The sequence below is a fragment of the Lissotriton helveticus genome, chromosome 5_1 (genome assembly GCF_964261635.1).
Source record: "Lissotriton helveticus chromosome 5_1, aLisHel1.1, whole genome shotgun sequence".
NCBI lineage: Eukaryota > Metazoa > Chordata > Amphibia > Caudata > Salamandridae > Lissotriton > Lissotriton helveticus.
The window spans coordinates 1,078,374,676-1,078,401,884 of NC_136065.1; the positions used below are offsets into that span (position 1 = coordinate 1,078,374,676).

At 49.3% G+C, this 27,209-nt stretch overlaps 1 protein-coding gene across 1 annotated transcript in view; it reads left to right on the forward strand.

Moving 5' to 3' along the window:
* Positions 1 to 1,036: 1,036 nt before the first annotated feature.
* The window catches only part of PDZD7 (PDZ domain containing 7), a 790,250-nt gene continuing 764,077 nt past the window's right edge, over positions 1,037 to 27,209 (forward strand). The window contains exon 1 of the mRNA XM_078643641.1: positions 1,037 to 1,289. The gene's annotated coding sequence lies outside the window, so the exon portion shown is untranslated. The remainder of the gene's footprint in view (positions 1,290 to 27,209) is intronic.

Consider the following 27,209-nt stretch of genomic DNA (forward strand, 5'->3'; position numbering starts at 1 on the left):
AGTTTTAAATGAGGAAGTTTCACCTTCTCTTGAGGTTTCTCTTCCTTTTCCGAACAGTTTTGAAAATGATGAAACTGATTGTTCATCCACCTTTACTCACGCTTCTGATGTTACATCCAGAGCTCATAGGAACTACTCTTTTCCCACACGCTTTAGAGATTTTTATTTAAGTTAAGTTTCATTTCTTTTAATTAAGTTTTCTTTCTGCTTCTTTATTTTGTGAGGAGGGAGGAGATGTAGAGTTCGTAGAGTCTTGTAAGTATTCCTTTTATTGCACACGTGCACTATGTTCTTATGTGATGTATTCCCTTCCACGCGCGTCTCTTGAAGAATGTTTTCTTTCAAGAGATGCATTTCTCGTGACACCCCTCACCTGTAATCTTCAACTGTAAGTCTGTGCACTTCTACAGTTGGAGGTTGCTGTGTGCGGACGTGCTCCTGTGATGCGCCTTGGATTGTGAGATTAAAACTTACTTGTCGACATCTACAACGTCTCCTGATTATTCCTGCTAACTTAAAACCTCCACTTCACACCTTGCCTGCAGCAAGCTAAAATCCATGCAACCTCATTGCAAACCTCTTTAAAGGTTTAAAAATGCCCACATTTGTTAACAAGAGCCACATTTTTAGCTTTCTAATTCCCTAATGGTGGCTACTTTTATTTTCGGTGCCTATTTTCTCTCCTGCTCCGACCATGTCTAGGTGTACAGGACGGTAAAAGGTGCAATAAGTATCGCATTTTAACCGTGGCCACTCCTAATGAGGGGCTTAAAACGTAAACAGTTACAGGGTTCCAACTAATCTTCAGGCTCCTACAATGGCTTTTGACTGATTGATGCAAACATCCTCAACATCAACCAGCAGAGGGCAGCAGAAGATTCCAAATTTCCCCTGCACGGACGCTTGCAACAGGTGTCTCGGAGGAGGCTGCCTCTACTGATATAACTAGCTGCTGAGACTACCGGAGACTCCACGCATCCTGCCCACTTCACCTCTCGAGCAAGCAGTGTTTCCTCGTGACGTGCGACGTACGGACGCACGCGTCACGGGACCCAGCTGTCCGGTAATGAGAGCTGTCAGCTGCGGTTGGTGCGTGGAGCAGGAGCACGGCACAGACGGCTCTCCCCGGCTGCGGGCGCGTGCTGGCTTTCATCCGCTGCTCTCCATCCCTGGGCGAGGAGGCATGGCCACGGCAGACCCCGGGGCTGCACCCCAGGAGGCTTTGAGGTCACCAGGTCTCTGCTACTGAAAGCTGAAGCCTCCCCAGCGCTCCTGTGTCACAGCAGCAGGTGAGTCGCGCTGCCTGTGCCACACACACCGGGCTGGCACCTGCTCTGGGGGATCGCTTACACCTGGGGTCGGGGGGAGGGTGGCGGCTGTTTCTTTTGTGTCACCCGTGCTGTGGGGATTTGGCAGAAACTTTCAAACTGGTGCATAACAGCACCGTTTGGAGTAAGCATGGGGACTTTTTCAGTAGAAATTTAAAGGAAATTCTGGACTTTTGTGTTTGTCTGACAGGAATATAAAATGCACGATTTGTCTTCTAAGCCTCCCAACACGAGAAGGTTGTAGTAGTTCCCTTGTCTATTTTCAAAACAAACCCTTAGTGTACTTGATGCCTTTCGTTTCTCTACCTGCACTTTTATTTTTCCATGTGAAGCACTGTCTGTTATCCCCTATATTTTAGTGCCGCCATTTCCAACCCACTAAATGGTATTTTAAGATGCGTGTTTTAATTGAAGTTTGACTCAGACGGATTGTGCCGTCATCAATTTTTAGCATGATTTATAAATTGAGAAACTCATTGAAACTAGGTCGGAAGGATGAATTTATTTCTTATTTCAATTTTCACCATCAGTTTGGACACTCACTCTGTCCATCATTATTGCTTTTGCTTTATGTTACGTGTACTGGGAAAGGTCGCTCTGTTTAGATTGGTTTACATAATCCAATTATGCCCCTTTTCAAAGATGTACTTTGTTATAAAGGCATTTAGAATTGCTATTGTTTGCTCTATCGCTGAAATGTTTCACGTACGGACTGTACTGGACATTATTTCTCTATTGTTATATGTGCACCTGAGACCTGACGCTAAGTGATCTTGAAGCAGTCTCCTCATGAATAGGTCGCGTCTGTGTGTCTTGTTTGTCTGTGCAATTTCAGGTAATTCAACTGTGCATCTTTCTTTTGTTTCTACAAGTCTGCTGTATCCACTCACAGACTCAGGGGAACCGTAATGGTGCAAGCTTGCTCTCTACAAGTATTGTTACAAATTTTGCACAACGCGTTCATTGTTCAGAATTTTTACACTATTTTAACATCTCTCAATCTAATCATTTGTTATTGTAATGAGGCCAGAGGTCTGGCTGATGGTCCTGGCTGACGCCGGATATGTTGCACCCACATGGACGGGAGCCGGAATCACGCTCCTGTGCCCCACTGTGCCAGCAGTACATCGCACAGCCCTGGCAGCCTGACACGCCACATAACGGAGTAAGTGCGCCATCCATGCCTCCACAACCCAGCAACTGCTGGTAAGGTGAACTCACTCGTGGTCGACCTGCAGCCCAGGCACAGCGCGAGGCACGTGCTAGACCGCCCACGCGGCTACAAAAGGCTATGCCTGCTTGGGCAAAAAAAGGCCACTGACGTGGCGAACTAGGACGTTAGAGGGCACAGGGCCACAGACACATGGCTGGTGAGAGCGTCCACAAAAGGGGGTCCCACATAGCCCGGCTGGACAGCAGCAGTCAAGCCTGCAGGACAGCACACAAGGGGCGCGGCTCAGACCCTGCAGACCCCTCACCATGCAGTGCCAGGACATGGTCCCAAGACACAATTGGGGACAACCCCAAAGACAACCTGGCCCCAGTCCGGATCGTCACACAGCATGCTCCCACAGGCGTGTTACCCCCATTCAGCGAGGCAGCTGATCCCACCACGGCATCCCCAAGGTGGAAGACGGGGCTCAGACGTCTTGAGAATTACTTCATAGCCACCAGGGAAACAGATGGGGCAGTAAAACGGTCACTCCTGCTCCACTATGCAGGGGAGGAAGTCTACTTGCTTTTTAAACATCTCCCAAACAAAGGGGCCCCAACTGACTACGACGCAGCAGGGGCACCACTCAACGCGTATTTGTACCCCCAACTGAACATGGATTTCGAGCGGTTCAAATTGCGACAAGCCTGGCAAAGAGAAGGCGTATCCATTGATGCTTTCCATGCGAGGCTGAGGGAGCTAGCAAGCGCACACCTGGTTGTTGACAGGGCAGCCGAAGAAACTAGAGCCCAGCTCATCCAAGGAATATGCAGCAAGGTGCTACGCTGACTTATACTACGACAGCCGAACGTACCCTTAAATGACATACTAGCTATGGCTAGGTCACACGAGCTGTCAGCGGCCCGAGCAGATGAGATGGACTTGGCACTAACGCACGTGACCAAAAAGAGCGCGACCATCAAAATGAAGCTAGCCGATGCCATCAAGCCACGAGACAGGGGAAGCAGGCCAAAGGACTGCCTGCCCCAGGCCGCGAGAGGCCAATACGGGTACTGTGGGCATGAGGAAGATCCGCCCCAGGCATGCCTGCCCACGGAAAGATTTGCACCAATTATGGTATCTCAAATCACTGCGCATCCGTGTGCAGAAGGAAGACCCCACGTAAGGACGGCAGAGGAGCAAAGCCCATGTGCAAACTTGTGCAACGAATGTCAAGTGTTTACCTCGCATCCTCCCAAGGGGGAAGAAAGAATGAGCTGGCTGCCTACCAAGCAGAAGACTCCTCCACAGAAGACCAAGAAGGGGAGACGTACCTAGTCTCTCACACAGGTGCTCAAAACACGAATAAGGCCACAGCCCATGTGCACAGTGAGAATCGCTGGGTCCGAAGTAAGCGCTGTGATTGACACCAGCGCATCAGTCAACATCATGGGGATTCAGCAGTATAATCAGTTAAGGCCCTAACCAGAACTCAAACCTTCCAAAATATGGATCTTTGTATACAGTAGTGATTCACTCCAGCCACTCCGAGGTAAGATGACTGTGCCAATACGGTCAGAGGACAATGAAATCACCACCGACATCCATGTCATCAACAAAGAGACCGATACCCTACTAAGCAGCCATGCTGCAGAAGAGCTAGGATTAGTGGCATTCGCAAGAAGCGTGGAGGCAAACCAGACCAAGGACCTGTTAAGCCAATTTGCAGATTTGTTCGAGGGCCTAGGACAGATCAAGAAGGTCCCAATCAAGCTGCACATTGACCCATCTGTCACCCTGACAGCACTATGCCACAGACGGATCCCTTTCCACCTCAGACCACTCGTGGAACAAAAACTAATAAAGCTGAAAGACCAAGGGGTCATCGACAAAGTTTCTGGACCCACGCCATGGGTGTCCCCATGGTAATCGCAGAAAAACCCCGACAGCCAGGGAAAATCAGGCTGTGTATTGATATGCGCCTCTCTAAAAAGGCCATCCAGCGCAAACGCCACATCACACCAACGATGGACGACATCGTGGCTGACCTCAGCGGGCCGCCTTGGTTTTCGAAATTGGATTTAAATTCAGGCTATCATCAGCTGGTCCTAGTGAAGGAGAGTCATTACATCACCACGTTCAGTACCCACCTAAGGCTAAGAAGATACAAATGCCTTAACTTCGGAATATCATCGGCAGCTGAGGTGTTCCAGGACGATGTGAGGGAGATCTTGACAGGTCTGCCAGGAGTACTGAACATGAGTGATGATATCCTCATCCACTCAAGAACCACAGACGAGCATTACAAACACCTGAGAGCTATGCTGAAACGACTGCAAGAGCATGGTGTAAACCTGCATAAAGAAAAATGTCTGTTTTTCAAAAAGCAGATAGAGTTCTTCGGATACATGTTGAACCAAGAGAGAATCCAAGTGGACCCACAGAAATCCCAAGCAATTAAAGACGCACCAGCCCCCCTGACCGTGTTGGAGGTACGCAGCTTCCTTGGGATGGCCACGTACTGTGGCCAGTTCTTCCCTGATCTGGCCACCATTGCGGAGACCCTCCGGAACCTCACTCGAGCAGACGCCATGTGGAAGTGGGGAACCCTGGAAGAGCTGGCATTCCAAACGGTCCAGAACACCCTCCTCGACCAAACCACGTTGGTGCACTTCGACTCCGCCAAACAGACGGAGAAACTGGTCGACACCAGCCCAGTTCTCACTCAGCAACAAGAGCCAGGAAGATGGGCGGCCCTAGCCTATGCTAGCAAGGCGCTCTCACCCAGTGAGAGGCGCTATGCGGAGATTGAGAGGGAGGCCCTGGCCATTCGGTGGGCGTGCCACCATTTTCACTTATACGTCTGCGGCCAACCATTCAAGTTCATCACGGCCCACCAGCCGCTAGTGCCGTTGTTCAAGGAGTCGACACCACATCCATCCCGAGGATTGAGTGATGGGCCATAGGACTCCAGGCGCCAAGAATCCTGCAGATTTCCTCTCGAGGGGTGCCTCACATGATGAACAAGAGTCAAATGTGGAAGCGCTGGAAGCACACCTAAACCTCAAAAGCACTAACGTTAGAAGACATTGCCCCTGCAGCGGAGGGAGATCATGTGATCACCAAAGTCTGCGCCGCTGTCCAAGGAGGACACTGGCACCACTTCATCCAGTCGGCAAACAGCTGGGCTGGTCCCGAGAAAGAGTGCCTAATGAAGATGTGGAGGATTCGGAACGAGTTAGGTGTGACACAAGGGGGAATTCCACTAAGAGGGTCCCGAATTGTCATCCCGGCAGCCCTACAACACCAAGCAAAACAGTTGGCCCACGGAAGACATCAGGGAATCGAAAGGATGCAAGCCCGAATGCGGGAAAAGGTCTGGTTCCTAGGGCTGGAGGCCTGAGTCGAAGAAGCTGTGAAAAAGTGCCCAACCTGCCAGTTGCCCAGCGCATTAGAGAGACCGGCACCCATCCAGACGGAAGAACATGGGAAGGCTCCATGGGAAAAGGTGAGCCTCAACTTTGGGAGTTTTCCTGATGGCCGGACAAACATAGCCATGATCGATAGCTACTCCAAATATCCCCTCATAGAGGTCATCAGCTCCACCGCTTTCTCACAAGTTGCCCCAGTGCTTGAAAAGTTCTTTGCAATGTCTGGATGTCCGGAGGAAATGAAAAGCGACAATGGACCCCCATTCCAGGGCAATGAGTTCCAAGAGTTCATGCAGCATCATGGAATACGACATCGCTGTATCACCCCACAGTGGCCACAGGCCAATGGGGAAATCGAAAGGTTTATGAGGACTCTCAACAAAGCCCTCAGAGTCGCAGTGGCCGAGAATGCAGACTCTGAGAGACACCTGCAGCTGTTCCTCCAAGAGTACCAAAGCACCCCCCCATAGCGCCACGTGCCAAACTACGTGGGCGTTTATGTACAACGGAATCCGCCGCGATACTCTACCTACCTGCCCTGGGTGAGCCTCACCACCCTACAACGAGGAAGACGTCCTCGGGCAAAGAGAACGACAGAACCTTACTGCCAGTCGGACGAGGAGAGTGACACTCCGGAAGGTGCAAAGAGGAGACACAGTCATAATGAAAGACATGAAGTTCCGGACCCGGTACGAACCAGGTCACTGGTCAGTAGTCCAATGTCAAGGAAACCATGATAACTGCAGAGAGAGGAGGGAACAAGTGACATGGAGCATCTCATGGTTCAAGAAGGTGCCGGAATCTCCCTCCAGTGAGGAAGCGGACAGAGTCCCGGAGGTGTGGGAAAACAGTGGAGCAGAGCATGAGAAACCTCACGGGAGCCCACCGTCACAACTACTGCCTACAACACCTGGTGAGGCGACGACGGGAATAGCCCCAGAAGTATCGTCAACATCCAGAGCACTGGGGTCCCGCGTCCACTTCTCAAGTTTGCCACCCCGGGTATGGACTGAGACAGAACCCAAGGCTGAGCTCCCGCCTGAAGGACTTTGCATGCCAGGTAAGGGGACGGCGGGTCCCAGCAAAAGAAAAAATACTACGTTGGGATGGGATGTAATGAGTCAGCTGTCTGGCTGATGGTCCCGGCTGACACCGGATATGTTACACCTAAGCGCTTACGCCGGGGGCGGGCGGTTAATAAAAGGGGGCTTGACCGCACGTGGTCAGTCGGCACCCAGCCTCCATGCGTAGTGGTGTCTCTTTTATTGCCGCAAGCCTGCTCTCACTAATAGCGCACTCAAGGCCCGCAAAGTACCAGGCCTTACAGTAATCAGAGTAACATGACTAATGTATGGTTTTTATTTACCCTTGAGTTTATTATTTTTTTAATTGGTGCTAATTATATTTATTATTGATATAATTTTCATGGGTGTTTATCCTCCTATACTGCTTTTCTACTTAGTCTCGTAAGGCATTGTAGGGAATTTTTATTCCCGCTCTGCCCATGGCATGGTGTTATTAATTAATCAATATGGCGCACTACTCACCCAGAGGGTCTCAAGGCGCTGGGGGAGGGGGGTCCGCTACTGCTCGAACAGCCAGGTTTTGAGTTGCTTCCTGAAGGCGAGGTGGTCCTGGGTCAGGCGGAGGTGGGTCGGGAGGGAGTTCCATGTCTTGGCGGCGAGGTAGGAGAAGGACCGTTCCCCTGTGGTGGCTCTTCGAATGCGGGGGACGGCAGCGAGGGCGTGACCGGTCGATCGGAGCAGGCGATTGGGAGCATAGAAGTTGAGGTGACTGTTGAGGTAACCTGGGCCTTGGTTGTGTAGGGCTTTGTGTGCGTGGGTGAGGAGACAGAAGGTGATTCTCTTGTTGACCGGCAGCCAGTGCAGGTCTCTCAGGTGTCCGGATATGTGGCTGCGACGGGGGATGTCCAGGATGAGTCATGCTGAGGCGTTCTGGATCCGCTGGAGTCTCTTCTGGAGTTTGGCGGTGGTTCCGGCGTAGAGGGAGTTGCCGTAGTCCAGGCGGCTGGTGATGAGGGCCTGGGTGACCGTCTTCCTGGTCTCGGTGGGGATCCACCGGAAGATCTTACGTAGCATGCGCAGGGTGTTGAAGCACGACGAGGAGACGGCGTTGACTTGTCTGGTCATGGAGAGGGAGGAGTCCAGGATGAATCCCAGGTTGCGTGCGTGGTCTGTTGGTTTGGGTGCGCTGCCCAGGGCGGGGGGCCACCAGGAGTCGTCCCAGGTGGAGGGTGAGGATCCCAGGATGAGGACTTCCGTCTTGTCCGAGTTCAATTTCAGGCGACTGTTCTTCATCCATTCGGCTACCTCTTTCATCCCTTCGTGAAGGTTGGCTCTGGCGGTGGCGGGGTCGTTGGTGAGGGAGAGGATCAGCTGGGTGTCATCGGCGTAGGAGATGATGTTGAGGTTGTGCTGGCGTGCGATGGCTTCGAGGGGGCTCTTGTAGACGTTGAAGAGGGTAGGGCTGAGCGAGGAGCCTTGGGGAACACCGCAGATGACTTCGGTGGCTTCAGATCTGAACGGTGGGAGGCGGACTCTCTGTGTCCTTCTGGCGAGGAAGGAGGTGATCCACTCCAGTGCCTTCTCCTGGATTCCGACGTTGCTGAGACGCTGTACTAGTGTACGGTGGCAGACAGTGTCGAAGGCCGCGGAGAGGTCTAGGAGGATGAGGGCTGCAGTTTCTCCGTTGTCGAGCAGTGCTCGGATGTCATCGGTGGCTGCGATCAGGGCGGTCTCGGTGCTGTGGTTGGCCCGGAAGCCAGACTGCGAGAGGTCGAGGGATCCGTTCGTCTCGAGGAAGGCGGCCAGCTGCTTGTTGACGGTCTTCTCGATGACTTTTGCAGGGAACGGGAGCAGCGAGATGGGGCGGTAGTTTTTGAGGTCGGTGGGGTCGGCTGATGGCTTCTTGAGAAGAGCGCTGAGTTTGGCGTGCTTCCAGCTCTCCGGGAAGGTAGCGGTGTCGAAGGAGGTGTTGATGATGTCCTGCAGGTGGGGTGCGATGACAGTGTCGGCCTTGTTGAAGATGTGGTGGGGGCAGTGGTCTGTCGGAGATCCGGAGTGGATGGAGTTCATCGTGCGGACGGTGTCTTCGGTGCTGATCGGGGTCCAGGCGCGAAGGGTGGTGGTGGGGTGCGGTGGTTCGGTCATGGCGTGCTTTGGTTGAGTGCTGAAGCTGTTGTGTATGTCCGCGATCTTGTTGTGGAAGTAGGTGGCGAGGGAGTTGCAGAGGTCTTGCGAAGGGGTGATGTCGTTGTTTCCGGCGTTGGGGTTGGAGAGCTCTTTGACGATGTTGAAGAGTTCCTTGCTGTTGTGTGCGTTGTAGTCCAGTCGTTCCTTGAAGGCAGTTTTCTTGGTGGCACGGATGAGTTGGTGGTGTTTTCGGGTGGCGAGCTTGAGGGCAGTCATGTTGTCCGGCGTTGGGTCTCTGCGCCAGGTTCTCTCGAGCTCTCGGCAGTTCTTCTTGGAGCTCTTGAGTTCGTCTGTGAACCATGGGGCTTTCTTGCTGCCGGGTCTGCTGGGCGGGGTCCTAAGGGGGGCGAGGTCGTCTGCGCAGTCGCTGATACACTTGGTGAGGTTGGTGGCCGCTTGGCTGGGGTAATTTGCGCTGGTGGGTCGGTTCTTGCTCAGGGAAGACGTGAGCTGGTCGGCTGTGATCTTGTTCCAGCTTCTGCGTGGGACCTGTTGTTGGTGGTGGTGGATTGTGGTCCTTTTGAAGCTGAAGTGGACGCAGCTGTGGTCTGTCCAGTGGAGTCCGGTGGCGTAGCTGAAGGTGATGTCCTTGCTGGATGAGAAGACGGGGTCGAGTGTGTGTCCGGCGTAGTGGGTGGGGGTGGTCACCAGTTGCTTGAGTCCGAGGTTAGCGAGGTTGTCCAGCAGGGTGGCGGTGTTGCGGTCGTTGTTGTTCTCCAGGTGAAAGTTGAGGTCCCCGAGGAGGATGTAGTCAGCGGAGAGGAGGGCGTGAGGGCTGACGAAGTCGGCGATGTCCTCGCTGAATTGTGTGCGTGGTCCCGGGGGTCTGTAGATGAGGGTGCCTCTGAGGGTGGTCTTAGGGTTGATGTGGACCTGGAAGTGCAGGTGTTCGGCGGGTGCGAGGGAGTCGTCGGTGTCGGTCGTGATGCGGATCGTGTTCTTGTGGATGATGGCGATGCCTCCTCCGGTCTGGTTGATACGGTCCCTACGGATGATCTTGTAGCCCTCTGGGATGGCGATGGCGATGTCGGGCGCTGAAGAGGCGTTCATCCAGGTTTCCGTGAGGAAGGCGACGTCTGGTGAAGTTGTGTCGAGCAGGTTCCAGAGCTCGACGGCGTGTCTGTGGACGGAGCGGGTGTTGAGCAGGAAGCATTTCAGGTGGCTGCTGCTGTTGCTCGTCTTGGTCTTGGTCGGTGCTGGAGAGGTGCAGGTCCGGATGCAGGTGAACTTGCAGGAGTGGCAGTCGAAGGGTCCGTGGGTGCGTCTCGGAGTGGCTCGGTAGCATCCGGGCGATCGGCCGGTGTTGAGTGCGTTGAGTTCGGTGGCGTCGTAGGTCCGGCGGGTGGGCTGGTGTCTGCGGGAGGCAGGGGTCCTGGCACTGGGCGCGGACCAGGCGCGTACGGGCGCAGACGGTCTTACCTTTGGCGCACCTTCGGCGCTCATTCGGTGCTCCCGCTGCGCGCGTCCGCTGCGCGGTCGCTCTGGGGGCGTCATAAGGAGGGATCCGGGAGGGAGGGTCCGCTGGGAGGCGGGAGCTTGCTGACCAATCGGCAGGCGTGGGGGCGGGGCCGCAGGCAGGCAGCGGCGGGAAAGCGGGAGCAGGCAGGCTGGGCGGGCGGCCCTGCGGCGGCTGGGGCGCGGATCGGCGTCGGCGCTATGCGGCAGAGGAGACAGGCAGCAGGAGGCTCAGGAGGCAGCAGGAGAGGTGAGGAGCGTGGGGGCGACCAGGCCGAGGGCTCCTCTTGTATCTTGTTCAAAGGTTATGTTAATACCGGTCAGGGGCGAGCCGTGCCTCTTTTAAGTCTAGATTTGAGGGTTATAAAGTTCACTTAAGTAAAAACAAAATACCGAGTTGGACGTCCATTCGCAGTAGTTTTAAAACACACGTTTAGCTTTAAAACCCCAGTAGGATGTATTTGGCCTAGTTCTTCAGCCTGTATTTCTCTCAGTATATTTTCACCCAGTGCTGCACAGGTTTTCGGCCAAAGCCTTAGCTTGTAGGGCTTTTCTAACTGATGGATAGCTTTGCTGCCCCTTCTCTGAGCCTGGTTAACATTTGTAGCCTGTGTGCTATCTCTGCAGCCTGAGCTGCTGAGATCTCTTGAACCCTTAGGGTAGCGTTCTTGTAAGAGGTCTGAACCTGTAAAGTCGTCATAACTAAAAAAAATGGATTTATTTTCAGAGGATATAACCCTAATATATACTATGTTTTTAGGTCTGTTCCTGTAAAACCAATTTAACCTGAGGAGTAGTTTGACTACCAGATGTCAGAGCCTGTAAGAGCGGTTTAAACTGAGGAATAACTTTACTGCTGAATGACTAAGCAGTACGATTTTTGCAACCTGAAGATAACTCTGTGTCCTTGTGCCTCGGAGTGTAAGTTGTATGTAAGCTAAGGGCTAGTGTAGCTGTTAAATGCCTGATCTGTGTAAATGCATAATAGTTCTGTATGAGGCAATACTCATTAAGAGCTCCTCAGGCCAAGGGATAAGTTATTTTTCTAACGCTCTACTTCATGTTTTAGAAGTGTATACAATTTCTATGAGCAAAGAATAACTCTAAATCCTAAGCCTTTTAGATAGCTGTACCCCACAGGATTGCTACTCAAGCCTGTCAAATATATAATCTAGGAGACTGCTTGTTAACCGTGCCTGATAAACCTGTATATATTGATGCATTGCTCTTCTATGGTTCGTTGGCCTGTAGGACATATGTAACCAGAAGAATAGCTTTATTAGTACAAATCTGAGATATAAGATGTAAAATCTGAGAAAACTCCGGTGTCTGAAGATTGAGCCTGTACAGCCTAAGGCTTTAAGGCCTCCATACCCAAAAAGATTACCGCGTGAACCTGTAAGATATATGCTTAGTTTAATGGATAGCTAGTGGATAAAACTTCTGTCTGAGATCTTAGCATGCAAAATATCTTACCTTAGGAATAAATTTGCTGTCCATGGCCTACAAGATCTGTCTTACACTGGTTTAATATACTTGGGGCACCCGGTTTCATGGTATTTATTTTTCAGACACTTCGGTGTGATCTATCAATATTTATTTTTTCAGTCATTTATCTGTATTTATCCACGTTTATTTTATGCGGGGGAGGGGGGTAGAAGGTAGTGGTGTTTTCCACATTTATTAAAAAAGGCAATGCACACTTTAATTTGATTGTTAGTGAGTTAAATATATTTATTTGGGCATAAAATAAAGAAACTCCATGCTCTAAAAACTTCAAAATACTAGCACATGCCTTTCATGAGACTTTACAGGCATTGAGGCTCTTTCTAATGAAGGCAACTGAAAACCTGCGTTTGCAGATGATACTGCTGCGATCATGAGAAAGCTGGCCATTCCTACGTCCGAAAAAGCCAGTATGTCCTGTAACTGATCTTTCTTTATGGGATATTGTGCATTGTGTATTTTTTAAACTCTTCTTCAACAACATTCATGATGTAAGTTTTTTAATTTGCAAAAAGCTACACATTCCGTAGGGCATACATATTGGCAATGAACAGAATCACACCATATAAATGTACATCCTACCAGGCATTCCATGCGAAAGCTAATTTGACTGCTCGCTTTGAAAATATCCTTTCGTTTATGTTCATTGTAAACACACCTGAGCAAAGGCTTTCTATGAAGTGGTTGATGTTTTTGTGCCATTCCATAACATTGGAAATAGCAGATTGTTCTATTACCTCCATGGTACTTGTTGCATCTACCTTATCAAGGACGAAACGCCTAGTCTGCCGTACAGGGTCGACTGGTAAGTTTTGGAGGGAGGGAGCGGACGGGACACATGCACACACACAGATGTATGATCATACATTGCGCACCATGACATCGCGGGCTTTAACCCCGCGGTGAATACATCGCAATGTCCAACACTTCGCCATCTTTTACATCGCATGTATTTACAACGGCAATGCGTTGATTCCTATTGGCAAGCATGAAACATCGCAGGCGCTTAAATCACATGTCATGACAACGTGTGTTTTGCTTCTGGCAGAGGTGAGGAGTCAGAGTTCAGGCGAGAGGACCTGGCCTAATGGCAGGCAGGTCGGCAGGGACGCTCAACATCCAGTGATTGTGGGCAAATCACTCGATCTCCCCGTGCCTAAAAAAAAAAATACTGCTGTAAGAAAATAACCACATTCCCACCCCGTGAAAGTCTGGATAGCGAGAGGGACTTCCACAGGAAACATCCCCCAGGACTCCCCACATGACAGCACTTCTTTAACACAATGTTATGGGTTATGAAAGAATGCTGTTGTATATCGGCCACTGTTACATCTGGATAGTTGCACGTTCGGCAGATGATGAAACTGGAGAACGGGGCGATAGCGTCTTTTTCCCATGATCACACATTTCGGACACATTTAGAAACCTCATTGAAACCCAGAGCTCCTGGTCATGGAGTCTGCAGTTGCTACTAGGACACACCTCCGAGGGCCGCTTCTCCCGATATTATAATATAGTTATCAAGGTCCAGTCGTTTGCAGTCTAGTTACCTCTGGGGCAAATGGGGTGCAAACGGTTCAAAACAACACAAAGGGGGTACTAATGGTCTGTACAGGCTAGTGAGATTAATGCTTACTTAAGTATATAGTGTGTGTGCGGAAACTACTGAGTAAGGAGAAGAAAGAAGAAAACCCATCAGCCCACCCAATGGCGGAGCTTCATCATCTGGGATTTTTCTGTGTATACTGGTATCCACCAAGTTCCTTACTAGTGAAAATCGCAAGGGAACTATTGGTTACGGATCCACCAGTGATGAACAGCCAAAAGAGTGTTATGGTTGGGGGCTGTGGGAAAAAGTGTTGCAGTGCTCAAAAAGGTGTGTGATAATGTGATGTTAAAATTGACTATCATGGTGCCTAACAAGGAACTTTATTAAGAGGGCCACCATGATGGCAAAGTTAAAAGCAGGGTGTGGATAGTATTTCAAACAAATATTACTATCCGATGGTAAATACACTGGTCAACATGTTTCAGCCACTAATGGCTTTCTTCAGGACCTATTGTTAGCACTACTGCAACCGTGGAGACAAAAGTAAACTCAATTGTCCAAAGGACCATGCAAAAAAACATGTGACATACCATGAAGTGATGCTAAATGGTAGGCAATGAAGTCATGGTTAAAGGAAATCTTCTCCTGAAACAGAACAAATACATGCAGACACACAGTCAAGAAAAATGAAAAGCAATATATACATGATTTATTAACATGTACCAGCCTAAGAGCAATTGCTCAGTACGATAAATTATTTTGTTTAAATTACTCACCCAAAATCTGCTTGGGAGTGGCCTCACCTCGCCTGGCTCTCGCTCAGGAAAAAGAGGCCCCGCTCTGAAGAGATGGGAAGCAAAACACACCATTACATCTAAATTGCAATGGTATATAAGCCATCTCCTTGTATCAACACTGATGTCTAGGGGGAATGAAAAAAGCAGCGGACTCTGCTGGCCCAGTGGGGCGATGATCAATACTAATTAATGAATGAATGAATACTAATTAATGAAGCGATGTTGATATGGTATTTACTGATGTTGTCAAAAATATATCTGCTGATTCTTAGAAAAAGTTGCAAAGTTCTTGGGTGTAGAATAAAGCACCCAAATTGCCCAGCCATGCAGTCTTCACAGCTTAACCCCAAAATTATAACTAATAGATAGGGGTTTGTCCAAAGGACATATGCAGACCCTATGTACAGGTAATTCTGTTGTAATTCTTACAAAATGCACAATGGTCACAAATGGGACTCACATATTTTACAATACTGCGAGTAATTCAACCAAAAAAGAAGAAAGTAAAACTGCGAGCATATCAGGACTATAAAGCATACTCTGAATACAGTGCTGCTACACATGAACAGCACTACTGCAGTCAGCACTCCCTTAAGAAAAAGGCGGGATGTAAAGCAAGCTTCTGGTCGACAGAGCGCTGGTAACGAAAGAGTAATGGCACCAAAAAAACGAAAGAGTAATGGCACCAAAAAAACTCTCTGACAGGCAATAAATCCTCCAAACGATCAAGATGCACCATACTTTTGAAGGAGAGAAACCCTGACCCACCTGTCCGTCGGTACCTCCAACCCCTACCGAGCCGAGGGGAAGGTAGCGTACCAAGCAGCATGGCCGGGTTAAATTATGCCCTTGCGGACCAGAGGGAGAGCATAGCCGCTGATCTCTGATTGGTTGGCCAGCGGGCCAATTGCGGAATCCGCCTCCGGTTGTTGTTCCAACACGCTACAGTCATAAGTAAACAACACGTGGCAGGAGACTAGAACCGCGAAGGGAAAAGACAGACAAAGAAAGGCGGCATCCGATTGGGTTTCAAGTTTGTGTTCTAGTGAGCTATTGGCTGGCCGGTGAGCCAATTGAAACACAGCAAAACCCGGTATCTAAGGAAGTTTCCGTGAATTAACCGGGAGTATTCAGATATTACTTGGACATCCTGGCTCATAATCGAACCTGAACTGTTAACTCATGAAGCTGCGTGATATAACCCGCGGACTGATACATGGGTCTAGGTACAGCGAAAAGTAACAATGAAAAGTGGCAACGGGGAGTGGCCCGTGTTCGAGTGTACACGTGGTTAGAGAACACGTCACAGCAGGGGTACACGTAGTGCCTGACGGCCAAGCATACCATTGCAAAAGGCATGCTAGAAAAACAAACCAACGGATGGCTCGCACAATCGGTGCCTTACACAGGCCTATTACAGCCATAAAGTATGTATTATGTGCACGCAACTAAAATGGAAGGAGACACATCTTAAAAAACCTCCATGTATAACTATCGACCACTGCTGCATATTACGAACAGCGAGTCATCAATGATCTCGGGAGGGCTAGATGGTCCAAATAACGTGACCAGACATACAACGGCTCACTAGGGATGTCCAGTGTCTAATGTGGTGAAATGGTAACTCCATGGAGGGGCACTCTGCTATACAGTGGAAGATAACACATGTGAACCCAGTGTCTGCCAATGTACAGTCACAGAGACGATGTTAAGAAAGACAGTGACAGCAGTAAATAGGTGGACACAAATTAAATAGAAATCTACATTTAAATTATAACTGGCTGTCACATTGGTGATGTCCCGGAACAAAGTAGACACTCAGATTTTCAGATTTGGACCCAGGGGATCTCGTCATTTAGCCCCACCCCATGTTGCATTTTAATCTGAAAATCCACTTTTGCTCCTTGATAAATAAATAGCGAGAAACATCACTAACATGCTGAGGAACAAAAGGTTGCTCAAGTACTATCCACTTTATATCATCAGCGGTATGTCTCATGGTCAGAAAGTGGTTGGTCATGCGAGTAGCCTGCCGATTGCACCTGATAGTACTCTTGTGTTCCTGAATCCTGAGCTTCACTTTCCTAGTGGTCATACCAACGTAGCAAAGGGAACAAGGGCAAGTTATCAGGTAAATCACCCCTTCGCTATTACAATTGGTATGACGTTTCAGGAGCCATGGGCGCTCCGTGCCAATGTCCACAGTCTCGGTCTTTTCTGTCTGTGGACACACCGAGCACACACCACAGGGATAATGACCCTGCAAACGGTTCACACTTCTCAATCAGGTCTCCATTTATTCAGAACCTTCGATTAAGAAGCGCTTTGAAGTCGAATGGTAAGTGGCATAGAGCTGTTTTTTAATGAAAAACTTCAAAATTAAAATAAGTTTTTATGGAATATTATTAACATAAAAAAGCATGGGTTACAGAGGCAAAAATGCAGTTTTAGGAAAAAATATCTTCTTGCGTGGATACATTCACTTGCCGAACACCTGTTTGTGGCTGCTCTATTCCAAACCCGCACACGCCCTTCCTCTGGCACATTGTTGTGTATATTACCACAGTTGTGACTGTGCCGGTGGGTCGTCGGGTTTCTATAGGCGACCCCCATATACGCCGGAGTGTTTGCACGTCACATGTGTGAATCTGAGGGGGTTCCTGTCTGCTCCACCTGTCCTCGAATGCCTGGTGGCTCTATGTGATGACACATTATGAGAGTCTAGTGTATACGTTTTGCTCGCATAAGCCCTCTCTGTATCTGCTCGGAATAGGTTGTGTCCTGTTTGCTGGAATTGCTGGCTGTGCTGTTCTTGTGTGTGAGCACCACTGTGCATATGTTTATGCACCTGTGTGGGTGTGTCACGGCCGCTGTCTGACTGTCTTGTCTGTGTGCACACTTCCTGCTGGGTGTGTGGTGCATAGATTTGATACCAAACGCTCACTTACTAATATCCGATCTCAGGGTAATCCTTGTGGCTCTATATTCATTATTATTTATTTATTTATTACAAATGCATCACCACTGCAGGGTGTTTCATGGGCAAATAAACTGCGTCCATTGGCACGAGCATGCGTGCAGCACAGTCTGCAGTGTTTAAATTGCCCCAGCCCCATGACCTCTGTTCCTTGACCCCGGAGGGCTCCAGTTTGGGACTGGTGAACTTTGGGTCAGGCATGAACCCCCTAGTGCAGAGTACTGCTGCCGTGGTTTCTTGGCACATCGGGCACTAAGTGTGGCAGTGAACGGGGAAGTGTAATAGTGTATACTGGAAGAAGCTGCAGTCTTAGATTTTACCCCAGTGTATGAAGGGAGGATGTTTGGGGCATTTAAACCGGTTGTGACTAGGGTATGAGAATATGTGGTTTATGGGTATGGGAATATGTGGTAACAGTATATTTCACTTACATACATACATCCACCCACCCATCATGCATCCAGCCACCCATCCGCCATGCATCCATCCATCCATCCATCCACCCATCATGCATCCATCCATCATGGACCCACTAGGCAACACACATTAAAAAGTAGCACTTGTAAGAGTCCACATCCTCTCCCTTTCTGTCCATTTTTTTTGTGGGTGTCACGAGGCTTGAACCTTGGTTTCAGCACCAAAGTCGGCAGCCCTATCCATCAGGCCACATCCTCTCCATTGTGAGGGCCTGCATTTTGCACATGTTTAAGTTATTCCCCAGTCGGGCCGAAATTGCTTTTAGACTCCCTACCAGAAACAATTTGAATGTACAAAATTAAGTAACCCACTACAGACTGAGGCCATATCATTGTGTATATAATGTTAGCATAGTCCCTAGTCAAGTAATTTCTGAGCATGCAAAGCCCACCCAATGGGTAATGGACGTTTCTGCAAAGCTTTCAGTGGTTAATTGTTTCGTCTTTCAGGAGCTTAAAATGTAATCGAAACGATCCTTCTTCTCTCCTCTAGCAGTAGCATGTACAGCCAAAAACCGCGGGTACTAAGGACATCCTATGCTGCAGATCTTATAAAGCCCTTAATCAAATTCTAAAAGCATTACATCATTTTAACCCAAGCAGCCATGTAATATCATCCATCCATCCATCCACCCACCCATCATGCATCCATCCGCGCATCGTGCATCCAGCCATCATGCATCCACCACCCATCCATCCACCCACCCATCCATCATGCATCCACCACCCCATCCATCATGCATCCATCCACACGTCATGCATCCATCCATCCATCATGCATCCACCACCTATACATCCATCATGCATCCATCCATCATGCACCCACCAGGCAACACACATTAAAAAGTAGCACTTGTAAGAGTCCACATCCTCTCCCTTTCTGTCCAATATTTTTGTGAGTGTCACGAGGCTCGAACCTTGGTTTCCAGCACCGAAGTCGGCATCACTATTCGTCAGGCCACATCCTCTCCCTTTGTGTGGGCCTGCATTTTGCACATGTTTAAGTTATTCACCGGTCGGGCCGAAATTGCTTTTAGACTCCGAGAACCCGCCATTAACCCCTGACCCACACTGCCGCCCTCCCCCTTCCCCCGCCCCGACGCAAAATCTTCTCTTTTTATTCCGTTTTTTTTGTGGTGTGTAAATTTATTATCTAAATGTCGAACTATAAATGCCTGTATTTTTTTTATTCTTTACCAATTATATTCTTTAAATGTCGAACTATAAATGCCTGTATTTTTTTAAATTCTTTACCAATTATATTCTTTAAATGTCGAACTATAAATGCCTGTATTTTTTTAATTTTTTACCAATTATATTCTTTTAGACTCCCCATTACTGCGACATTTATATATTTTGCAAAAAGTCTTGAAGTTGAAGTCGCTAGCTATGTAATCGCTAGCGATGTAAACTTCCATGCGATGTTATAGCATGCGTCCTGATTGCATGCGTTGTGAAGCCGGCCACGATGTTATAGTCGCGTTGCGATGGCAGCGCGATGCTATCCATTCGATGTAACTGGTGTTTCCCACACACACACATAACACTCACAGCCATGCATTCACACACGCACACGCGCACACACACAAACACATCCACTCACAACACTCTACCAAACAGTCATATATACGTGCATGCACGCACCAAACATTAATAAAACAAGCATTTACAATGCAACGGTCTCGCCTTTGCAAAAGTTAGCGCTTTTGGCATTGTAAATGACAAATGTTTTATTTATGTGTTGGTTTTGGAAACAGATAAATAAATGGCATTGTCATGAGCAGTAGAGAGTGAGTAGTAGAGAGTGAGTAGTAGAGAGAGTAGTAGAGAGTAATAGTGAGTAGTAGAGAGAGTAGTAGTGAGTAGTAGAGAGTGAGTAGAGAGTAGTAAGTGAGTAGTAGAGTGTGTAGTAGAGAGTAGTGAGTGTGTAGTAGAGAGTAGTGAGTGTGTAGTAGAGACTAGTGAGTGTGTAGTAGAGAGTGTGTAGTAGAGAGTGTGTAGTAGAGAGTGTGTAGTAGAGAGTGTGTAGTAGAGAGTGTGTAGTAGAGAGTGAGCAGTAGAGACTAGTGAGTGTGTAGTAGAGTGGTGAGTGTGTAGTAGAGTGGTGAGTGTGTAGTAGAGTGTGTAGTAGAGTGTGTAGGAGAATGTGTAGTAGGGAGTGTAGTAGAGTGTGTAGTAGAGAGTGTGTAGTAGAGAGTAGTGAGTGTGTAGTAGAGAGTGTGTAATACAGAATGTGAAGTAGAGAGATTGAAGTAGAGAGATTGAAGTAGAGAGATTGAGGTAGAGAGATTGAATTAGAGAGATTGAGGTAGAGAGATTGAAGTAGAGAGTGTGGAGTAGAGAGTGTGGAGTAGAGAGTGGAGAGTCTGTAGTAGAGTGTAGTAGAAAGTAGTGAGTGTGTAGTAGAGTAGTAGAGAATGTGTAGTAGAGAGTAGTAGAGGGTGTGTAGTAGAGTGTGTAGTAGAGCGTGTGTGTAGCAGAGTGTGTAGTAGAGTGTAGTAGAGTGTGTAGTGTAGAGTGTGTAGTAGAGAGTGTGTAGTAGAGAGTGTGTAATGTAGAGTATGTAATGTAGAGTGTGTAATGTAGAGTGTGTAATGTAGAGTGTGTAATGTAGAGTGTGTAATGTAGAGTGTGTAGTAGAGTGTGTAGTAGAGTGTGTAGTAGAGTGTGTAGTAGAGTGTGTAGTAGGGAGTGTAGTAAGTAGTGACTGTAGTAGATAGTGTGTAGTAGAGAGTGTCTAGTATAGAGTGTGTCGAAGAGAGTAGTGGCTGTAGTAGTGAGTGTGTAGTGAGTGTGTAGTAGAGTCTGTAGTAGAGAGTAGTGACTGTAGTAGAGAGTGTGTAGTAGTGTGTAGTAGAGAGTAGTGACTGTAGTAGAGTGTGTAGTACAGTGTGTAGTAGAGAGTTGTGACTGTAGTAGATAGTGTGTAGTAGAGAGTGTCTAGTATAGAGTGTGTCGAAGAGAGTAGTGGCTGTAGTAGTGAGTGTGTAGTAGAGAGTAGTGACTGTAGTAGAGAGTGGGTAGTAGTGTGTAGTAGAGAGTAGTGACTGTAGTAGAGTGTGTAGTACAGTGTGTAGTAGAGAGTAGCGACTGTAGTAGAGAGTGTGTAGTAGAGTGTGTAGTAGAGTGTGTAGTAGAGAGTGTGTAGTAGAGTGTGTAGTAGAGAGTAGAGTGCGTAGCAGAGAGTAGTGACTGTAGTAGAGAGTGTGTAGTAGAGTGTGTAGTAGAGAGTGTGTAGTAGAGTGTAGTAGAGAGTAGAGTGCGTAGTAGAGAGTAGTGACTGTAGTAGGGAGTGTGTAGTAGAGAGTAGTGACTGTAGTAGAGAGTGTGTAGTAGAGAGTGTGTAGTAGAGAGTGTGCAGTGATTTGAGTTTTACATCAAATTAAAAACGGGAACGGAACAAACTCATCCTATACATTATTGTGGTAGGTGCCCACGCATATAGGGTTAAATGATGCGTTAGATGCCACAGGTCCCACCAACACGCTTCCTTTATGATAGGAGAATGCCCAACATCGCGGAGATTTGCTCTCTGCTCTTCCCGGATATTTGTATTTTCAAATGTATAATGTTATCCTGCTAAACGAAGACGATGCTCAAACTATAAAAGAAGAGGGTTTCACAGATATGTTAGTCCTTCCGGGCAAACGAAATGACCCAAAGAAAGATCAAGTGACAGTTTAGAGCTCCAAGTGAGTCTTAATAAAATCAGTGTCTGGAACGCATAGCATCAAAAAACGAGCGGGGCATCAAACTGCAGTGTCATTCAATCAAAGCTTCAAGGCTTCTGAGCGCTAGCCGAGAATTATTTTTTGTGAAGCACTAATCACTGTGGAAGGTGCCCCTGCTATCCCAGATGTGAGAAGTCAGTCTGATATGAAAATAAGCAGTATTTGGAATGAATGTATTTGGCAGGGGGAAGGTGGGGCGGCGCAAGACCGTACTGACGAGTGAACAGGAGCCATTTTGTACCGAGTGATTCTGCCTGTGTGCATGTAGACAAACCAGGCAGCAGCATGAGCATGTGATTCGGTAAAATAACAAGCATTTACAATGCAATGGTTTTGCCTTTGTTAAAGTTAGAGCTATTGGCATTGCTCTTGACACTCTGAAGCTCCACTCTGCATTCTGAAGCTCCACTCTGCACTCTGAAGCTCCACTCTGCACTCTGAAGCTCCACTCTGCACTCTGAAGCTCCACTCTGCACTCTGAAGCTCCACTCTGAAGCTCCACTCTGAAGCTCCACTCTGAAGCTCCACTCTGAAGCTCCACTCTGAATCTGAACTCTGAAGCTCCACTCTGAATCTGCACTCTGAAGCTCCACTCTGCACTCTGAAGCTCCACTCTGAATCTGAACTCTGAAGCTCCACTCTGAATCTGCACTCTGCACTCTGAATTTGCACTCTGAATCTCCACTCTGCACTCTGAATCTCCACTCTGCACTCTGAAGCTCCACTCTGCACTCTGAAGCTCCACTCTGAATCTCCACTCTGCACTCTGAAGCTCCACTCTGAATCTCCACTCTGCACTCTGAAGCTCCACTCTGAATCTCCACTCTGCACTCTGAAGCTCCACTCTGAATCTCCACTCTGCACTCTGAAGCTCCACTCTGCACTCTGAAGCTCCACTCTGCACTCTGAATCTCAACTCTGAAGCTCCACTCTCCACTCTGAATCTCCACTCTGAAGCTCCACTCTCCACTCTGAATCTCCACTCTGAAGCTCCACTCTCCACTCTGAATCTCCACTCTGAATCTCCACTCTCCACTCTGAAGCTCCACTCTGAAGCTCCACTCTGAAGCTCCACTCCACTCTGAAGCTCCACTCCGAATCTGCACTCCGAATCTGCACTCTGAATCTGCACTCTGCACTCTGAAGCTCCACTCTGAAGCTCCACTCTGAAGCTCCACTCTGAAGCTCCACTCTGAAGCTCCACTCTGAAGCTCCACTCTGAAGCTCCACTCTGCACTCTGAAGCTCCACTCTGAAGCTCCACTCTGCACTCTGAAGCTCCACTCTGAAGCTCCACTCTGCACTCTGAAGCTCCACTCTGAAGCTCCACTCCACTCTGAAGCTCCACTCTGAAGCTCCACTCTGAAGCTCCACTCCGAAGCTCCACTCTGAAGCTCCACTCCGAAGCTCCACTCTGAAGCTCCACTCTGAAGCTCCACAGCTCCACTCTGAAGCTCCACTCTGAAGCTCCACTCTGAAGCTCCACTCTGCACTCTGAAGCTCCACTCTGAAGCTCCGCTCTGAAGCTCCACTCTGAAGCTCCACTCTGAAGCTCCACTCTGAAGCTCCACTCTGAAGCTCCACTCTGAAGCTCCACTCTGCACTCTGAAGCTCCACTCTGAAGCTCCGCTCTGAAGCTCCACTCTGAAGCTCCACTCTGAAGCTCCACTCTGAAGCTCCACTCTGAAGCTCCACTCTGAAGCTGCACTCTGAAGCTCCACTCTGCACTCTGAAGCTCCACTCTGAAGCTCCGCTCTGAAGCTCCGCTCTGAAGCTCCACTCTGAAGCTCCACTCTGAAGCTCCACTCTGAAGCTCCACTCTGAAGCTCCACTCTGAAGCTCCACTCTGAAGCTCCACTCTGCACTCTGAAGCTCCACTCTGAAGCTCCGCTCTGAAGCTCCACTCTGAAGCTCCACTCTGAAGCTCCACTCTGAAGCTCCACTCTGAAGCTCCACTCTGAAGCTCCACTCTGAAGCTCCACTCTGCACTCTGAAGCTCCACTCTGAAGCTCCGCTCTGAAGCTCCGCTCTGAAGCTCCACTCTGAAGCTCCACTCTGAAGCTCCACTCTGAAGCTCCACTCTGCACTCTGAAGCTCCACTCTGAAGCTCCACTCTGCACTCTGAAGCTCCACTCTGAATCTGCACTCTGAAGCTCCACTCTGCACTCTGAAGCTCCACTCTGAATCTGCACTCTGAAGCTCCACTCTGCACTCTGAAGCTCCACTCTGCACTCTGAAGCTCCACTCTGAAGCTCCACTCTGCACTCTGAAGCTCCACTCTGAAGCTCCACTCTGCACTCTGAAGCTCCACTCTGCACTCTGAAGCTCCACTCTGAAGCTCCGCTCTGAAGCTCCGCTCTGAAGCTCCGCTCTGAAGCTCCACTCTGAAGCTCCACTCTGCACTCTGAAGCTCCACTCTGAAGCTCCACTCTGCACTCTGAAGCTCCACTCTGAAGCTCCACTCTGCACTCTGAAGCTCCACTCTGAAGCTCCACTCTGCACTCTGAAGCTCCACTCTGAAGCTCCGCTCTGAAGCTCCACTCTGAAGCTCCACTCTGAAGCTCCACTCTGAAGCTCCACTCTGAAGCTCCACTCTGCACTCTGAAGCTCCACTCTGAAGCTCCACTCTGCACTCTGAAGCTCCACTCTGAATCTGCACTCTGAATCTGCACTCTGAAGCTCCACTCTGAATCTGCACTCTGAATCTGCACTCTGAAGCTCCACTCTGCACTCTGAAGCTCCACTCTGAAGCTCCACTCTGAAGCTCCACTCTGCACTCTGAAGCTCCACTCTGAAGCTCCACTCTGCACTCTGAAGCTCCACTCTGAAGCTCCACTCTGAAGCTCCACTCTGCACTCTGAAGCTCCACTCTGAAGCTCCACTCTGCACTCTGAAGCTCCACTCTGAAGCTCCACTCTGCACTCTGAAGCTCCACTCTGAAGCTCCACTCTGAAGCTCCACTCTGAAGCTCCACTCTGCACTCTGAAGCTCCACTCTGAAGCTCCACTCTGAAGCTCCACTCTGCACTCTGAAGCTCCACTCTGAAGCTCCACTCTGAAGCTCCACTCTGCACTCTGAAGCTCCACTCTGAAGCTCCACTCTGAAGCTCCACTCTGCACTCTGAAGCTCCACTCTGAAGCTCCACTCTGCACTCTGAAGCTCCACTCTGAAGCTCCACTCTGAAGCTCCACTCTGCACTCTGAAGCTCCACTCTGAAGCTCCACTCTGCACTCTGAAGCTCCACTCTGAAGCTCCACTCTGCACTCTGAAGCTCCACTCTGAAGCTCCACTCTGAAGCTCCACTCTGAAGCTCCACTCTGAAGCTCCACTCTGAAGCTCCACTCTGAAGCTCCACTCTGCACTCTGAAGCTCCACTCTGAAGCTCCACTCTGAAGCTCCACTCTGAAGCTCCACTCTGAAGCTCCACTCTGAAGCTCCACTCTGAAGCTCCACTCTGCACTCTGAAGCTCCACTCTGCACTCTGAAGCTCCACTCTGCACTCTGAAGCTCCACTCTGAAGCTCCACTCTGCAGCTCCACTCTGAAGCTCCACTCTGCAGCTCCACTCTGAAGCTCCACTCTGCACTCTGAAGCTCCACTCTGAAGCTCCACTCTGCACTCTGAAGCTCCACTCTGCACTCTGAAGCTCCACTCTGCACTCTGAAGCTCCACTCTGCACTCTGAAGCTCCACTCTGCACTCTGAAGCTCCACTCTGAAGCTCCACTCTGCAGCTCCACTCTGAAGCTCCACTCTGCAGCTCCACTCTGAAGCTCCACTCTGAAGCTCCACTCTGAAGCTCCACTCTGAAGCTTCACTCTGCACTCTGAAGCTCCACTCTGAAGCTCCACTCTGAAGCTCCACTCTGAAGCTCCACTCTGAAGCTCCACTCTGAAGCTCCACTCTGAAGCTCCACTCTGCACTCTGAAGCTCCACTCGGAAGCTCCACTCTGAAGCTCCACTCTGAAGCTCCACTCTGAAGCTCCACTCGGAAGCTCCACTCGGAAGCTCCACTCGGAAGCTCCACTCGGAAGGGGCAAAGATCGGAGCATCACGGAACTAAAACAAATATAAACAAGGCAGTGAGTGCAGCACCGCCTTAGCAGTGGGATAGCAGCCTTGATAACATCGGAGCAGCCCCTGCGCCCGGCCTCAAAACAATAAAGGCAACTCTAGAATGCAGATTTACCTGTATCCCGCAAGTGATGTACGCAGATGGGAAAGAAACAAATAGCAACCTTGGAGAGCTGGCGGGGCAGGCAAACACAGCATCGGGAGACGCAATATAAATAAAATAACAGCTAGTATCAAATTATACAAAAGCCCAACGTAACGAATTGCTCAAAAAAGTCAAACATCATGTGTACATGGAGACGCAATATAAATAAAAAAAAAAAAACAGCCACCAACAGATTAAAGAAAAGCCCCTCCATAGCGGATCGGTAAATAAACTCCAAACGCATCTGTTTATGCAGCATCACACAACCCACATGCCCGTAATATTAAACAAACAAGTGATAGCCGCAAACCTTATCATTTAAATTAGTTAAAAAGCCGTTGTCCGAGCACCCGTGAATTGCCTGAGAGCTGGGGTACAAGCCTTCGCCAATGCAGAACGGGCACAGAGAGGCAGCCTGCTGTGGCGGAGCGCAAAATGATGCCCCCCCTGCAGAATGCGAAGAGGCCCCGAGGCTCTTGAGTATAAAGCATGCCTCGCAGATATGTAATGAGCTTGGGCTGAATAGGATCCCCCCGAAAGGCTGCAGGGTTTCTGCATGTTAGCCCCTAAAGAGCGGTAACATTATTAAAGCCGGTTTATGAGGTAATGGACAAAGTAAATGACTTCAACTAAAAAGGGTGTAAAAAAGGGCCGTGTCTTGATTTCGAGTGCTCGATCGGTTTATGAATTATGTGATGACTCGGTTCAGATATGGGGTCCAGGATCAGTACATATCCAAACGCCTTACGCTATCGGCTTGGATAGAAAGTATTGTAACCAAACTCGAGGGGACTTCAGAAGTACAGTGCCATAAAATTCAGCCATCAATGTTTAAAACTAAATAAAAAGGTAGCGTCCCAAAAAAATAAATAAATAAATACCGCCTTCGGGTAAAGTCCGCGCTATATAAAAATGCATAAATAACTAACTAAATACATACCGCAAATCACTGCCGTCACTCTGCCGGCCTGCAACCAGGAAGTCAGGCAGGCCGGCGCGTCAACAGGAAACAGGAAGTAGGAGGGCGGGAGCCTACCCCGCCTCCCACGGAAGAGCCGCGATTGGACGGAGCCGCCGTGTTTGGAGCACCGGAGCAGGCAGGAGCCTACCCTGCGCCCCGGTGCAGAAGGAGGGAAGAAGAGTCCTGCTGCCGGGCCCTGCAGCTGAGGAGAGCCGCCGCACGAAGGAAGCCGGTGAGTGCGTTGCTGAGCGGGGAAGGGGGAGGCGGGGGGCGCGGGGAAGGGGGAGGCGGGGGGCGCGGGGAAGGGGGAGGCGGGGGGCGCGGGGAAAGCATGTGCGGGCGGGCGGGCTTTGTATGTATGTGTGCGTGAGTGTGACTGTGGGGGAGGGGGGTGTGTGTGTGTGAGCGAGTGTCTGTG